General features: G+C 44.1%; 9 non-coding genes across 9 annotated transcripts; all 9 read right to left on the bottom strand.

Annotated features, from left to right (window-relative positions):
- Nucleotides 1–391: 391 nt before the first annotated feature.
- trnas-gcu (transfer RNA serine (anticodon GCU)) lies at nt 392–473 on the bottom strand. The gene has a single exon. It is a non-coding gene; the product is annotated as a tRNA-Ser (tRNA).
- Nucleotides 474–1023: 550 nt separating this feature from the next.
- Nucleotides 1024–1096, bottom strand: trnaa-agc (transfer RNA alanine (anticodon AGC)). Its single transcript has one exon. It is a non-coding gene; the product is annotated as a tRNA-Ala (tRNA).
- A 637-nt stretch (nt 1097–1733) lies between these two features.
- Nucleotides 1734–1815, bottom strand: trnas-gcu (transfer RNA serine (anticodon GCU)). The gene has a single exon. It is a non-coding gene; the product is annotated as a tRNA-Ser (tRNA).
- Nucleotides 1816–2758: 943 nt separating this feature from the next.
- Nucleotides 2759–2840, bottom strand: trnas-gcu (transfer RNA serine (anticodon GCU)). Its single transcript has one exon. It is a non-coding gene; the product is annotated as a tRNA-Ser (tRNA).
- Nucleotides 2841–4010: 1170 nt separating this feature from the next.
- On the bottom strand, nt 4011–4092 carry trnas-gcu (transfer RNA serine (anticodon GCU)). Its single transcript has one exon. It is a non-coding gene; the product is annotated as a tRNA-Ser (tRNA).
- Nucleotides 4093–5547: 1455 nt separating this feature from the next.
- trnas-gcu (transfer RNA serine (anticodon GCU)) lies at nt 5548–5629 on the bottom strand. The gene has a single exon. It is a non-coding gene; the product is annotated as a tRNA-Ser (tRNA).
- Nucleotides 5630–6882: 1253 nt separating this feature from the next.
- Nucleotides 6883–6964, bottom strand: trnas-gcu (transfer RNA serine (anticodon GCU)). The gene has a single exon. It is a non-coding gene; the product is annotated as a tRNA-Ser (tRNA).
- Nucleotides 6965–7514: 550 nt separating this feature from the next.
- On the bottom strand, nt 7515–7587 carry trnaa-agc (transfer RNA alanine (anticodon AGC)). The gene has a single exon. It is a non-coding gene; the product is annotated as a tRNA-Ala (tRNA).
- A 547-nt stretch (nt 7588–8134) lies between these two features.
- On the bottom strand, nt 8135–8216 carry trnas-gcu (transfer RNA serine (anticodon GCU)). Its single transcript has one exon. It is a non-coding gene; the product is annotated as a tRNA-Ser (tRNA).
- Between the last annotated feature and the right edge of the window lie 8351 nt (nt 8217–16567).

A 16567-nucleotide genomic window follows, 5' to 3' on the forward strand; every position in this document is an offset into this window, starting at 1 on the left:
GAGAATGCGGGTATCGATCCCGCTACCTCTCGCATGCTAAGCAAGCGCGCTCCCATTTGAGCTAACTCCACTTTGTCAGTCGGAGACTGTAGCTTCATCTTGTCATATGGACCTTTAACTCCGGCGGATCTAAAAAGGACGCCTCACCTTCATGGGTTTCTGGGCATGCCAAAGGAAGCCACATGCGTTCGTTTGGAGGACTGACTATTCTGGAAACAAAGTATCTTTTGGCCATTGTATTAGCAGAGCATTCTCTTTAACGTGACCTGTGCAACAAGACCACATGGTGAACTATAGGGAGTACTGAGCCAAAGAAGAGCTGAGGCATTGCATCATGCCTAATTTGGCAGCCAATCTCACAACATGCATTAAGATAAGTAGAAAGAGGACTCGACGAGGATGGGATTCGAACCCACGCGTGCAGAACACAATGGATTAGCAGTCCATCGCCTTAACCTCTCGGCCACCTCATCTCCCTGCAGCAATGTTTTTGCCAGCAGAATTGGGAATTTATTCTGTGACCATGTAGTCTGGATGGACAAAATGCGAGCTGAGCGCTAGTGCATCGACGCAGGGAAATCTACTCCAGATCCCCAACGAGGGGCTGCGTAACACTTTGGTAGAAGCCTGGAGTGATGCTGGCTTCTTCTTTGAGCCTGTTCTTCTTGGGGGTTGCCAGAGTGGATCATCTGCCTCCATCTCACCCTGCCCCTAGCATTTTCCTCTGTCACAGCAACCCTCTTCATGTCCTCCTCAACTAGATCCATGAACTTTCTCTTCCGTATTTTTCTTTTCCTCCTGCCTAGCAGCTCCATATATATATGCCATTGGTTTAGCACCCCTAGCATTCTTATTTACATGACAGCATTACTTTTTCTTTTCCTGCCTTTTCCTTTGAATGCTTCCCTGAAGTGATGACACAAAGCCTTGAAAAGTGAGTATAATGAGTAAAGTCATAGACATAATGAGACAAAACCAATGGACTGGCTAAAGAGGATGCTGGTGGGATATGCAAAGCGTCCCTGGAGAATGCGGGTATTGATCCCGCTACCTCTCGCATGCTAAGCGAGCGCTCTCCCATTTGAGCTAATTCCCCTTTGTCGGTTGGGAATTGTTGCTTCATCTTGTCATATGGACCTTTAACTCCGGCAGCTCTAAAAAGGACGCCTCACCATCATGGGTTTCTGGGCATGCCAACTACAACAAGACCCCGTGGTAGAATCACTGCACATACGAGACATTAAGAACAAACTCTAGTGTGGGCACTACACATTATGCTGGGAGAGTGTCACCGTTTGTGGAAGCACCTTTCAGCTGCTTCTGGAGAAAAAGAGATGTCAGATTGGACTGGGGGCGTTGCTGCGTGACTCTTTGCTGCCATTGGCCAGTATTGTGAAGGTAAGAGGGGAGACAATCACCTCAGATGGACAAACACTGATGAGGTTTAAAGCCAGCGTTAACCTGACCGTACCTGAAAGGTACTCAGAGGAGACGTGCAAATAAACATTTGCCAAAGAAAGCCACATGCGTTCGTTTGGAGGACTGACTATTCTGGAAACAAATTATCTTTTGGCCATTGTATTAGCAGAGCATTCTCTTTAACGTGACCTGTGCAACAAGACCACATGGTGAACTATAGGGAGTACTGAGCCAAAGAAGAGCTGAGGCATTGCATCATGCCTACTTTGGCAGCCAATCTCACAACATGCATTAAGATAAGTAGAAAGAGGACTCGACGAGGATGGGATTCGAACCCACGCGTGCAGAGCACAATGGATTAGCAGTCCATCGCCTTAACCTCTCGGCCACCTCATCTCCCTGCTGCCGTGTTTTTGCCAGCAGAACTGGGAATTTATTCTGTGACCATGTAGTCTGGATGGACAAAATGCGAGCTGAGCGCTAGTGCATCGACGCAGGGAAATCTACTCCAGATCCCCAACGAGGGGCTGCATAACACTTTGGTAGAAGCCTGGAGTGATGCTGGCTTCTTCTTTGAGCCTGTTCTTCTTGGGGGTTGCCAGAGTGGATCATCTGCCTCCATCTCACCCTGCCCCTAGCATTTTCCTCTGTCACAGCAACCCTCTTCATGTCCTCCTCAACTAGATCCATGAACTTTCTCTTCCGTATTTTTCTTTTCCTCCTGCCTAGCAGCTCCATATATATATGCCATTGGTTTAGCACCCCTAGCATTCTTATTTACATGGCAGCATTACTTTTTTTTTTCCTGCCTTTTCCTTTGAATGCTTCCCTGAAGTGATGACACAAAGCCTTGAAAAGTGAGTATAATGAGTAAAGTCATAGACATAATGAGACAAAATCAATGGATTGGCTACAAAGCATGCTGGTGGGCTGCTCAAAGCATCCCTGGAGAATGCGGGTATCGATCCCGCTACCTCTCGCATGCTAAGCAAGCGCTCTCCCATTTGAGCTAACTCCCCTTTGTCGGTCGGAGATTGTAGCTTCATCTTGTCATATGGACCTTTAACTCCGGCGGATCTAAAAAGGACGCCTCACCTTCATGGGTTTCTGGGCATGCCAAAGGAAGCCACATGCGTTCGTTTGGAGGACTGACTATTCTGGAAACAAAGTATCTTTTGGCCATTGTATTAGCAGAGCATTCTCTTTAACGTGACCTGTGCAACAACACCACATGGTGAACTGTAGGGAGTACTGAGCCAAAGAAGAGCTGAGGCATTGCATCATGCCTACTTTGGCAGCCAATCTCACAACATGCATTAAGATAAGTAGAAAGAGGACTCGACGAGGATGGGATTCGAACCCACGCGTGCAGAACACAATGGATTAGCAGTCCATCGCCTTAACCTCTCGGCCACCTCATCTCCCTGCAGCAACGGTTTTGCCAGCAGAATTGGGAATTTATTCTGTGACCATGTAGTCTGGATGGACAAAATGTGAGCTGAGCGCTAGTGCATCGACGCAGGGAAATCTACTCCAGATCCCCAATGAGGGGCTGCGTAACACTTTGGTAGAAGCCTGGAGTGATGCTGGCTTCTTCTTTGAGCCTGTTCTTCTTGGGGGTTGCCAGAGTGGATCATCTGCCTCCATCTCACCCTGCCCCTAGCATTTTCCTCTGTCAAAGCAACCCTCTTCATGTCCTCCTCAACTAGATCCATGAACTTTCTCTTCCGTATTTTTCTTTTCCTCCTGCCTAGCAGCTCCATATATATATGCCATTGGTTTAGCACCCCTAGCATTCTTATTTACATGACAGCATTACTTTTTCTTTTCCTGCCTTTTCCTTTGAATGCTTCCCTGAAGTGATGACACAAAGCCTTGAAAAGTGAGTATAATGAGTAAAGTCATAGACATAATGAGACAAAACCAATGGACTGGCTAAAGAGGATGCTGGTGGGATGTGCAAAGCGTCCCTGGAGAATGCGGGTATTGACCCCGCTACCTCTCGCATGCTAAGCGAGCGCTCTCCCATTTGAGCTAATTCCCCTTTGTCAGTTGGGAATTGTATCTTCATCTTGTCATATGGACCTTTAACTCCGGCAGATCTAAAAAGGACACCTCGCCTTCATGGGTTTCTGGGCATGCCAACTACAACAAGACCCCGTGGTAGAATCACTGCGCATACGAGACATTAAGGACCAACTCTAGTCTGGACACTACACATGCTGGGAGAGTGTCACCGTTTGTGGAAGCACCTTTCAGCTGCTTCTGGAGAAAAAGAGATGTCAGACTGGACTGATGAGGTTTAAAGCCAGCGTTAACCTGACCGTACCTGAAATGTACTCAGAGGAGACGTGCAAATAAACATTTGCCAAAGGAAGCCACATGCGTTCGTTTGGAGGACTGACTATTCTAGAAACAAAGTATCTTTTGGCCATTGTATTAGCAGAGCATTCTCTTTAACGTGACCTGTGCAACAACACCACATGGTGAACTATAGGGAGTACTGAGCCAAAGAAGAGCTGAGGCATTGCATCATGGCTACTTTGGCAGGTAATCTCACAACATGCATTAAGATAAGTAGAAAGAGGACTCGACGAGGATGGGATTCGAACCCACGCGTGCAGAACACAATGGATTAGCAGTCCATCGCCTTAACCACTCGGCCACCTCATCTCCCTGCTGCAGGTTTTTTTTCCAGCAGAATTGGGAATTTATTCTGTGACCATGTAGTCTGGATGGACAAAATGCGAGCTGAGCGCTAGTGTATTGACGCAGACAATCTACTCCAGATCCCCGACGAGGGGCTGCGTACCACTTTGGTAGAAGCCTGGAGTGATGCTGGCTTCTTCTTTGAGCCTGTTCTTCTTGGGGGTTGCCAGAGTGGATCATCTGCCTCCATCTCACCCTGCCCCTAGCATTCTCCTCTGTCACAGCAACCCTCTTCATGTCCTCCTCAACTAGATCCATGAACTTTCTCTTCCGGATATTTCTTTTCCTCCTGCCTAGCAGCTCCATATTTTAAACCGTTTTCCCAGTATATCTTATATTCCTCCTCTGCACATTTCCAAACCACTGCAGCCTTACTGGTCAAACTTTGTCTCCAAACCGCTCAACCCCAGCTGTCCCTCTGACATACTCAGTTCTAATCTTTTTCCATCCAGGACACTCGCCAACATAAAAAAAAACGTACCATCTTCAACTCTGACAACTCCATCTCGGCCTCTCGTCTTTTCCTCCATGCCACAGTCATAAAACAATACATCAGAACAGTTCTCACCACCATCCTGTAAAGCTTGCCTTTCACACCTGCTGCTATCCTGGTGTCACAAATCACCCCTTTATTTGGTCTCCACCCACATCTCCCCTTCAAAGTACTCCTTCCCTTGTTAGCACATTACCATTTCCACCCTTAATGACTTTAAACTGCTGTCCATCCTTTCCAGCTTCATCTCTCTGTCATACCAATTGGTACAAGTCCCTTTCTCCATGCTTAGTGTCAAGGCTCACATTGAACTCACTATAAGGCTTTTCCTTTGCCATTGGTCTATCACCCCTAGCATTCTTATTTACATGACAGCATTACTTTTTCTTTTCATGCCTTTTCCTTTGAATGCTGCCCTGAAGTGATGACACAAAGCCTTGAAAAGTGAGTGTAATCAGTAAAGTCATAGACATAATGAGACAAAACCAATGGATTGGCTACAAAGCATGCTGGTGGGCTGCTCAAAGCGTCCCTGGAGAATGCGGGTATCGATCCCGCTACCTCTCGCATGCTAAGCAAGCGCTCTCCCATTTGAGCTAACTCCCCTTTGTCGGTCAGAGATTGTAGCTTCATCTTGTCATATGGACCTTTAACTCCGGCGGATCTAAAAAGGACGCCTCACCTTCATGGGTTTCTGGGCATGCAAAAGGAAGCCACATGCGTTCGTTTGGAGGACTGACTATTCTGGAAACAAAGTATCTTTTGGCCATTGTATTAGCAGAGCATTCTCTTTAATGTGACCTGTGCAACAACACCACATGGTGAACTATAGGGAGTACTGAGCCAAAGAGGAGCTGAGGCATTGCATCATGCCTACTTTGGCAGCCAATCTCACAACATGCATTAAGATAAGTAGAAAGAGGATTCGACGAGGATGGGATTCGAACCCACGCGTGCAGAACACAATGGATTAGCAGTCCATCGCCTTAACCTCTCGGCCACCTCATCTCCCTGCAGCAACGGTTTTGCCAGCAGAATTGGGAATTTATTCTGTGACCATGTAGTCTGGATGGACAAAATGTGAGCTGAGCGCTAGTGCATCGACGCAGGGAAATCTACTCCAGATCCCCAACGAGGGGCTGCGTAACACTTTGGTAGAAGCCTGGAGTGATGCTGGCTTCTTCTTTGAGCCTGTTCTTCTTGGGGGTTGCCAGAGTGGATCATCTGCCTCCATCTCACCCTGCCCCTAGCATTTTCCTCTGTCACAGCAACCCTCTTCATGTCCTCCTCAACTAGATCCATGAACTTTCTCTTCCGTATTTTTCTTTTCCTCCTGCCTAGCAGCTCCATATATATATGCCATTGGTCTATCACCCCTAGCATTCTTATTTACATGACAGCATTACTTTTTCTTTTCCTGCCTTTTCCTTTGAATGCTTCCCTGAAGTGATGACACAAAGCCTTGAAAAGTGAGTATAATGAGTAAAGTCATAATGAGACAAAACCGATGGATTGGCTACAGAGGATGCTCGGAGATGTGCAAAGCCTCCCTGGAGAATGCGGGTATTGATCCCGCTACTTCTCGCATGCTAAGCGAGTGCTCTCCCATTTGAGCTAATTCCCCTTTGTCGGTTGGGAATTGTAGCTTCATCTTGTCATATGGACCTTTAACTCCGGCGGATCTAAAAAGGACGCCTCACCTTCATGGGTTTCTGGGCATGCCAACTACAACAAGACCCCGTGGTAGAATCACTGCGCATACGAGACATAAAGGACAAACTCTAGTCTGGGCACTACACATTATGCTGGGAGAGTGTCACCGTTTGTGGAAGCACCTTTCAGCTGCTTCTGGAGAAAAAGAGATGTCAGATTGGACTGGGGGCGTTGCTGCGTGACTCTTTGCTGCCATTGGCCAGTATTGTGAAGGTAAGAGGGGAGACAATCACCTCAGATGGACAAACACTGATGAGGTTTAAAGCCAGCGTTAACCTGACCGTACCTGAAAGGTACTCAGAGGAGACGTGCAAATAAACATTTGCCAAAGGAAAACACATGCGTTCGTTTGGAGGACTGACTATTCTGGAAACAAATTATCTTTTGGCCATTGTATTAGCAGAGCATTCTCTTTAACGTGACCTGTGCAACAACACCACATGGTGAACTATAGGGAGTACTGAGCCAAAGAAGAGCTGAGGCATTGCATCATGCCTACTTTGGCAGCCAATCTCACAACATGCATTAAGATAAGTAGAAAGAGGACTCGACGAGGATGGGATTCGAACCCACGCGTGCAGAGCACAATGGATTAGCAGTCCATCGCCTTAACCTCTCGGCCACCTCATCTCCCTGCAGCAATGTTTTTGCCAGCAGAACTGGGAATTTATTCTGTGACCATGTAGTCTGGATGGACAAAATGCGAGCTGAGCGCTAGTGCATCGACGCAGGGAAATCTACTCCAGATCCCCAACGAGGGGCTGCGTAACACTTTGGTAGAAGCCTGGAGTGATGCTGGCTTCTTCTTTGAGCCTGTTCTTCTTGGGGGTTGCCAGAGTGGATCATCTGCCTCCATCTCACCCTGCCCCTAGCATTTTCCTCTGTCACAGCAACCCTCTTCATGTCCTCCTCAACTAGATCCATGAACTTTCTCTTCCGTATTTTTCTTTTCCTCCTGCCTAGCAGCTCCATATATATATGCCATTGGTTTAGCACCCCTAGCATTCTTATTTACATGGCAGCATTACTTTTTTTTTTCCTGCCTTTTCCTTTGAATGCTTCCCTGAAGTGATGACACAAAGCCTTGAAAAGTGAGTATAATGAGTAAAGTCATAGACATAATGAGACAAAACCAATGGACTGGCTAAAGAGGATGCTGGTGGGATGTGCAAAGCATCCCTGGAGAATGCGGGTATTGATCCCGCTACCTCTCGCATGCTAAGCGAGCGCTCTCCCATTTGAGCTAATTCCCCTTTGTCAGTTGGGAATTGTATCTTCATCTTGTCATATGGACCTTTAACTCCGGCAGATCTAAAAAGGACGCCTCGCCTTCATGGGTTTCTGGGCATGCCAACTACAACAAGACCCCGTGGTAGAATCACTGCGCATACGAGACATGAAGGACCAACTCTAGTCTGGACACTACACATGCTGGGAGAGTGTCACCGTTTGTGGAAGCACCTTTCAGCTGCTTCTGGAGAAAAAGAGATGTCAGACTGGACTGATGAGGTTTAAAGCCAGCATTAACCTGACCGTACCTGAAATGTACTCAGAGGAGACGTGCAAATAAACATTTGCCAAAGGAAGCGACATGCGTTCGTTTGGAGCAGTGACTATTCTAGAAACAAAGTATCTTTTGGCCATTGTATTAGCAGAGCATTGTCTTTAACGTGACCTGTGCAACAACACCACATGGTGAACTATAGGGAGTACTGAGCCAAAGAGGAGCTGAGGCATTGCATCATGGCTACTTTGGCAGGTAATCTCACAACATGCATTAAGATAAGTAGAAAGAGGTCTCGACGAGGATGGGATTCGAACCCACGCGTGTAGAACACAATGGATTAGCAGTCTACCGCCTTAACCTCTCGGCCACCTCACCTCACTGCCGCTGGTTTTTTGCCAGCAGAATTGGGAATTTATTCTGTGACCATGTAGCCTGGATGGACAAAATGCGAGCTGAGCGCTAGTGTATCGACGCAGGGAAATCTACTCCAGATCCCCGACGTGGGGCTGCGTAACACTTTGGTAGAAGCCTGGAGTGATGCTGGCTTCTTCTTTGAGCCTGTTCTTCTTGGGGGTTGCCAGAGTGGATCATCTGCCTCCATCTCACCCTGCCCCTAGCATTTTCCTCTGTCACAGCAACCCTCTTCATGTCCTCCTCAACTAGATCCATGAACTTTCTCTTCCGTATATTTCTTTTCCTCCTGCCTAGCAGCTCCATATTTTACACCCTTTTCCCAGTATATCTTATATTCCTCCTCTGCACATTTCCAAACCACCGCAGCCTTACCGGTCTAACTTTGTTCCATTTTCACACCTTGGCTCATGTGATTAGGTAGAGGATCATCAGGGGGTCCTCTGTCCCTCTTTGGGGGGAGGTTTAGGTTTAAATCTAGGTTTACACCTAGAATTTTTTTCTCGTTTGGCTCTCAGCGGAGGCGGTCGCACTTTTCTCCTCTCCTCCTTACCCTTATCTTCCCTGCTTAGCCTCTCTGTCCTTGTCTGTCTCATGTGCATTACTTTTTCCCTGGAACAGTCTCTCACTGTCGTTCTCTAAAACCTAAAAGAGAATTATGGATTTGATCAACTGGTCTCTGAATGCTATTGACACCCTCTTCTCAACGAGAAGTCTGGGCTCGGGAGAGCCCGAGTGCCCCGGAGGGACTTTCCCTGCCGGTTACACGATGGACGGGTGGCAGAAATGGAGGCTCGTGTGCCTGGCGGGACTGTCGATCGAGGACGCTGAAGATATTTACCTATTCGGAACCATGATAACGGGGTTCTTGCTGATCGGAGCTGGCATGGCCCTGACTTATCGGAGAAATAAGAGAGCGGAACCGGCTGTTCAAACCCCCCCAAAGCTGCCCGCTGGAATCGAAGCGACGGGACGAGTCGCGACCTCTCACAACGAACGCAGCATGGTTAACACCTTGGAGACGCTTACAGCTGCTGTGAAGGCTCAAAACAACACCATTGAGCGTATGGTGGGATACATCAGAGAGGGCCCTGCTCAAAATGACAACCTTGAGCGAAAGTTGGATCACATCACAGAACGGATCACTGCAGTTGTGAGGTCTCAGAATCAAAAGAATGATAACACCACGGATCAGAAGTTTGATACCATCATGGGGAGGCTCGCGGCTCTCCAACGGGAGATCGAGAGACCAGCATCAGAGTGTTAAAAGATCAGCTTTGAAAATTCTCAATAAATCAACAAATTCGGGATCAAAATGCAGACACCACCACGGCGCCAGCTGCACAGGCCCAAGGCTGAAGCTGGACAAACACTCCCTGATAACGACTGTGTGATGACTATTCTCCCCATCCCATGCAAGGCCACCTGGATTGGCTGGAGGACTGTTTACTTAGCCTGATAGGGCGAAGGACACTGTCTCAGCTGAACTATGGACACGCACACACACACACACTTACACTGATAAGCACTCACTCATCTCCCCTTCCCTTTCCAACGCCTTCGATGCTTGTTACCTCCTGGGAACACGAGGCGGGTCTGGGCCCGCGCTGGCGAGTCGGCGCAGTGGCAGGATGTCTGCTGTGTTGCCTGGGATTACTCCTCATCCCCCTACCCAACCCTGTGGCTTGTTATGTCTTCATAATGTTGTGCTGTGAACATTCATGTGCTTTTTTTTTGTGCAGAGGAGTTTTTTTTTTTTTTCTTTTGTTTCCTGTTCTCGTGCTGTCCTACCATGGAAGCACAGCATGAGTAGGGGTCTCTTTTTTTCCTCTTGTACCTTCCCATTGTGTGTACATTTCAGTGTTTTTTTCCGTAACTGCCGATCTCCGACTTGTAACCCCCATGTAATGTCTGTGTTATGTGTGTAAGGTCGGGGGGGGGGGGGGGGGGGGGGTCTCATTTTACTGCGGGGCAACCTGTATGTGACAAATAAATTCTGATTCTGATTCTGATTCTGAGATTTAGGACTCTACACCATTTGACCCTTAGATCTGAATAAGCTTCTCAGATGAGATGTGAAACGTCTTCAATGAACTTAAACAAGTCCAGACGCTTTTCTTTCCAAGCTCCTTAGCATACGGCCTATAGATGGCAGCAGAGCTTTTCTCCTCTACACTGGAGTCAGTTTATGGCTTTGGACCAATAAAGATCAAAAGGTTTCATCAATACAGAGTATGAGTGGGTACATGAAGTTCAGTGGTGTGTGCAGAGGCTCACTACAATGATTTGTTTACACAGACTGTCATAGTTTGTCATGTGGAGGTGAAGCAGGTTAAACAACAACATATGAACAGTACTTACATCATCATCATCTTCATGACAAAGTGAAAAACAAACCTTTTAAACTTGAAACTTCAGTGTTTACAAGTCACATGCTTTTACATAGATTTTTCTAAATGTAAAATTCTAAACTCGGCTGCAAACACAGCTCTTAGTTTGTCATAAAAAACATTTATTATAGAAAAATACTGCAGTTTTTATTAGTTCATGAACTCACCGTAAGCTGTACCTGCTGCTGCTCTGGTGACTGTCCCACACATACTAAAACTAAAACAAAACTACATGCTGACATTATTTCTTGAGGTAAATAGAGAAATATGTCCACAAAACTGTGGAATGATCTCCCTTTATAGATTACACAGGCCTCTTCCCTACCTGTTTTTAAGTCACTCCTGAAAACCCATCTCTTTACCATGGCCTCTGACACCACGTGAGATGTTGTTTTTTATTTTTTTATTTTAGTCGTTTTTAGTCAATTTTATTTTTCTTTTTTAATATTGGGCTGTTTTAATTTTTATGCATTATGTGTTTTATTTATTTATGTTTGCTGTTTTCTGTTATTCTATTGTTTTTAACTTGTGTTCTGTTTGGTTCTTTATAAATAAAATTGGTTTGAATTGGATATGTTGGTACTTACTTTCACAGTTGTGTTGTTGTTTAGCGAAATTTGGATCAAATATCCTGAAACCTTCCTGATGAGGAGACTCAATGGTGCAGCACAACATGGACAAATCTCTGAATTCTTCTAACTTCCAGTTTTGTTTCTGGTTTCTCTGAACTGAATTTAACTGCAAATATTTACTAATTTTACCCTCCACAGAATAAAATAGTGCCATGGTCCTGGGTAATTTTGACCCCGCGGTTTAGGTTTCCTGTGTTTTCTGTCATATTTTGCATTATGTTGAGGCTTACTCCAGGTTTCCTAGGTCATTTTGTTCTGTATTAATTATTAGATTTCCCCCGTGTTGTTGCCCTGTGTCTCCCTCTGTGTGACTGTGTATATAGTGATGTGAGTTATTGTGCTTTGCTCCCACTCCTTGTGTTCCATGTTTTCTTCTTTCCATCGTGTGCTCCTTCGTGTTTTCTCTCTCTGCCTCTCTTGGCTGTCTCTGTACTTCCTGTGTTACGTTTAATGTCCGCGTCTTGGTGTCAGAGTTTTCCGTTCATGTCCTCCCCACTTGGTCATGTGTAATTGTCCTCAGCTGTGTTCTCCGTGTGCTTAGCCGAAACATGACAAATAGATTCTTTTCTGAAAGGCTTTGATGGCAGAATGAGATGCAATACAAGGCCAAAAACAAAAAAGGCTGTTTCCGACAAGCTTTAAAGTCAATATTTTGGAAAGTAAAAATCCCTGAAATATTTCTGTTGGGGAGTTTGTTCATTCTGTGCTCCAGATGGGTTGATTGCATTAAAAATTGTAATCGCATTAATCGTGATGTCAGCGTTAACGTGTTAGTGTTGACTGCCCTACAAAACACACGAAAACTGAAGATATCCTGATACAGACTTTTTGCACTGATGTGTTTTCTAAATTCTATCGGGGGGGCTTCTTCCAAATAGTGCACATTTCATTCATAATATTGTTAATTAATTATTTTTCCTGGGTTATGTGAACTCCCAGGGGAAAAAAACCCTATACAAGGTGTAGGTCTCTGAGTTTATGTTGTGGGATTGGGTGTTGATACTGGAGTGCAAAATTACTGATGAGAGATGGACAAGAAAAGGTCAAAGCCATCAGGTCCTTGAAAAAAAACAGAAAAGAAGAGGAGAAATAAGCAAGAGGGCGGTAGAGGGAGTGCTCACCCAGGGCACCAAACAGGCTAGGACTGCCCCTGTATATGAAATATACAATAAAATATGTATGTACACATATTTTACTCTATGTACATACATGTACAAATATGGCATTCTTCCTTGTTCTCTCTTAAATGAATCTGAACTTATACTAAGCATACCAGGAGAAACTGAAACCAGACAGCTCATGTTGCCAGCAGCCATACAAAAACTTTCAGGTTTGAAAAGATAACTGACAAAAAATAAGAAGTAACATAACAACAAAAACCACCAGGGTAGCAGCATAGTCACAGATTTAAGAAAAAAATAAGCGCTCAGTGGGCTATAAAGATGAGAACATCGAGGTGGGTTTGAGTCAACGTGCTTCTCAAAATAACATCTCTGAATATATCATTGATCTTTATTTTTCTCGTAACGCCACTAAAAGTATAACAAGAGCGTTTTTAGTCCATTACAGGGAAACAACCTACATTTTTATGGTTCTTAATTCTTTAGTTGTTTTATCAATATGACACGTGTTATTTATTCAAACAAATTCACCTTACATATTGTGCAAAAAAAAAAGGGATTTACTCTCATATAGATCCTGTTTTTTTCTCTGTATGTCATGTAATATGGGTATTTATTGAAGTCAATATTTTGTCACTTTATGATTTAGACATTATACTAAGACAATGCTAATCTTTGAGTCCTAGAAAAAACAAAAACAAACTACATGAAAGTGATTGGATTGGTTTCAGAGCTGGACACTGCCTGCATGCGTCTTGTATTGTGGCTCTGCTGCAGGCTCTGAAAGGGAATCTAAATATATATTTAATGAGATCATCTGCATTAATAACTGTGTCCACAGCCGGATTCACTAACACTCTGCACCCATCTTTTCATGTTACAAAGCTCCGGTTGGGATTTAATGAAGAGTTGCATAATGGCCTTATTGCACATGTATTTGGTGGAGCTTCCATTTCACAGCATGAAATCCTGGGAACAGATTATTTAAATGAGTTACACAAATGTGATTTATTGTAGCCGAACTATTCTGTTTCAAGTATGGAGTGATTGTAAAGCATGCATGTTTAATTACAAGAATTGGGAGCTAGAGTTTGAATGTATTTTGTATTTTATCTAATCCACACAGGGTCAAAAGTATAAATAAATCATCACTAATACTTGGATAAATGTCCCTTAGTAAGTTCCACCTGAACTGGATGTTTTTGGTTGCCATCAACAAGCTGCTAACATAATTCTGGCTGATATCTGACCACTTGTCACGACACAATTTGTAGAATTTATTTAAATTGGTTGGTATAACTTTCAAGTCAACAAATATTCAACAGAGTTGGGGTCGGGGCTTTGGGAAGGCCATTCCAGAATCTAAATGTTAGCCTACTTTATGCATTACAAAGACAGTTTTAATGTGAGTTTGGGAACATCACGGTTGTGTCCAAGTTTATAGCTGTTGATTTGACAAAAAGTTGAAGAATTTAGAGCTTGTCCTCCTTCATTATTCCAACCACTCTGTGTAGTGTACCAGCACCACTGGCAGCAAAACAGCCCCAGAGCATGATGCTACCACCACTATCTAGATCTTGTTTTAACATATGGCATAGAAACTGAACATTTAACAGTGTTTCCTGAAAACCCTCTCCTGTCTGATCATTTCTTGATAACATTTACATTTACAATAATTGATTACGCAGCAGTGGAGAGTGGACTTTATCAAAGTAGATGTCTTTCTGAAAGCGCTGTAACTAAGTTTAAGAATATAATCCAGCCACTGTTATCATCGTCAATGCCCTGTACCAACACAGAGCAGAGCAGCTATCTGAACGCTACCCCAACAGAGGTCGATTATCTTGTTAATAATTTCACCTCCTCACTACGTACGACTCTGGATACTGTAGCTCCAGTGAAAACTAAGGTCTCTAATCAGAAGTACCTGACCCCGTGGTATAATTCTCAAACACGTACCCTAAAGCAGATGACTCGTAATCTGGAGAGGAAATGGCGTGCCACAAATTTAGAGGATCATCATTTAGCCTGGAGAAATAGTTTGTTGCTTTATAAGAAAGCCCTCCGCAAAGCCAGAACAGCTTACTACTCATCACTGATTGAAGAAAATAAGAACAACCCCAGGTTTCTCTTCAGCACTGTAGCCAGGCTGACAAAAAGTCAGAGCTCTTTTGAGCCAACCATCCCTTTAACGTTAACTAGTGATGACTTCATGAACTTCTTCACAAATAAAATTTTTATCATTAGAGAAAAAATTACCAATAATCATCCCACAGATCTAATATTATCTACAGCTACTCTTAGTTCCATTGATGTTAAGTTAGACTCTTTTTTTCCAATCGATCTTTCTGAGTTAACTTCAATAATTACTTCCTCCAAACCATCAACGTGTCTTTTAGACCCCATTCCTACAAAACTGCTCAAAGAAGTCCTGCCATTGATTAATTCTTCGATCTTATATATGATCAACCTATCTCTAATAATCGGCTATGTACCACAGGCCTTAAAAGGTGGCTGCAGTTAAACCTTTACTCAAAAAGCCATCTCTAGACCCAGCAGTCTTAGCTAATTATAGGCCAATCTTCAACCTTCCTTTCATATCAAAAATCCTTGAAAGAGTAGTTGTCAAACAGCTAACAGATCATCTGCAGAGGAATGGTTTATTTGAAGAGTTTCAGTCAGGTTTCAGAGTTCATCACAGCACAGAAACAGCTTTATTGAAGGTTACAAATGATCTTCTTATGGCCTCTGACAGTGGACTCATCTCTGTGCTTGTCCTTCTTGACCTTAGTGCAGCATTCGATACTGTTGACCATAATATTCTATTAGAGCGATTAGAACATGCTGTAGGTATTACAGGTATTGCACTGCAGTGGTTTGTATCATATCTATCTAATAGACTCCAATTTGTGCATGTAAATGGAGAGTCCTCTTCACACACTGAGGTTAATTATGGAGTTCCACAGGGTTCAGTGCTAGGACCAATTCTGTTTACATTATACATGCTTCCCCTAGGCAGCATCATTAGAAGACATAGCATACATTTTCACTGCTATGCAGATGACACCCAGCTCTATCTGTCCATGAAGCCAGATAACACACACCAATTAGTTAAACTGCAGGAATGTCTTAAAGACATAAAGACTTGGATGGCCACTAACTTTCTGCTTCTTAACTCAGATAAAACTGAGGTCATTGTACTCGGCGCTGAAAAGCTTAGAAATATGGTATCTAACCAGATTCTTACTCTGGATGGCATTACCTTGGCCTCCAGTAACACTGTGAGGAACCTTGGAGTCATTTTTGACCAGGATATGTCCTTCAACGCACATATTAAACAAATATGTAAGACTGCGTTCTTCCATTTGCGCAACATCTCTAAAATTAGAAATATCCTGTCTCAGAGTGACGCTGAAAAACTAGTTCATGCATTTATTACTTCCAGGCTAGACTACTGCAATTCATTATTATCAGGATGTCCAAAAAACTCACTGAAAAGCCTTCAGTTAATCCAAAATGCTGCAGCAAGAGTACTGACAGGGACTAGAAAGAGAGAGCATATTTCTCCTGTTTTGGCTTCCCTTCATTGGCTTCCTGTTAAATCCAGAATTGAATTCAAAATCCTGCTCCTCACATACAAGGTCTTAAATAATCAGGCCCCATCTTATCTTAATGACCTTGTAGTACCATATCACCCTATTAGAGCACTTCGCTCTCGCTCTGCAGGCCTACTTGTTGTTCCTAGAGTATTTAAAAGTAGAATGGGAGGGAGAGCCTTCAGTTTTCAGGCCCCTCTTCTGTGGAACCAGCTTCCAGTTTGGATTCAGGAGACAGACACTATCTCTACTTTTAAGATTAGGCTTAAAACCTTCCTTTTTGCTAAAGCATATAGTTAGGGCTGGACCAGGTGACCCTGAATCCTCCCTTAGTTATGCTGCAATAGATGTAGGCTGCCGGGGGATTCCCATGATGCATTGAGTTTTTCCTTTCCAGTCACCTTTCTCACTCACTATGTATTAACAGACCTCTCTGTATTGAATCGTATCTGTTATTAATCTCTGTCTCTCTTCCACAGCATGTCTTTATCCTGTCTTCCTTCTCTCACCCCAACCGGTCGCAGCAGATGGCCGCCCCTCCCTGAGCCTGGTTCTGCCGGAGGTTTCTTCCTGTTA

Source organism: Neolamprologus multifasciatus, chromosome 3 (assembly GCF_963576455.1).
Source record: "Neolamprologus multifasciatus chromosome 3, fNeoMul1.2, whole genome shotgun sequence".
NCBI lineage: Eukaryota > Metazoa > Chordata > Actinopteri > Cichliformes > Cichlidae > Neolamprologus > Neolamprologus multifasciatus.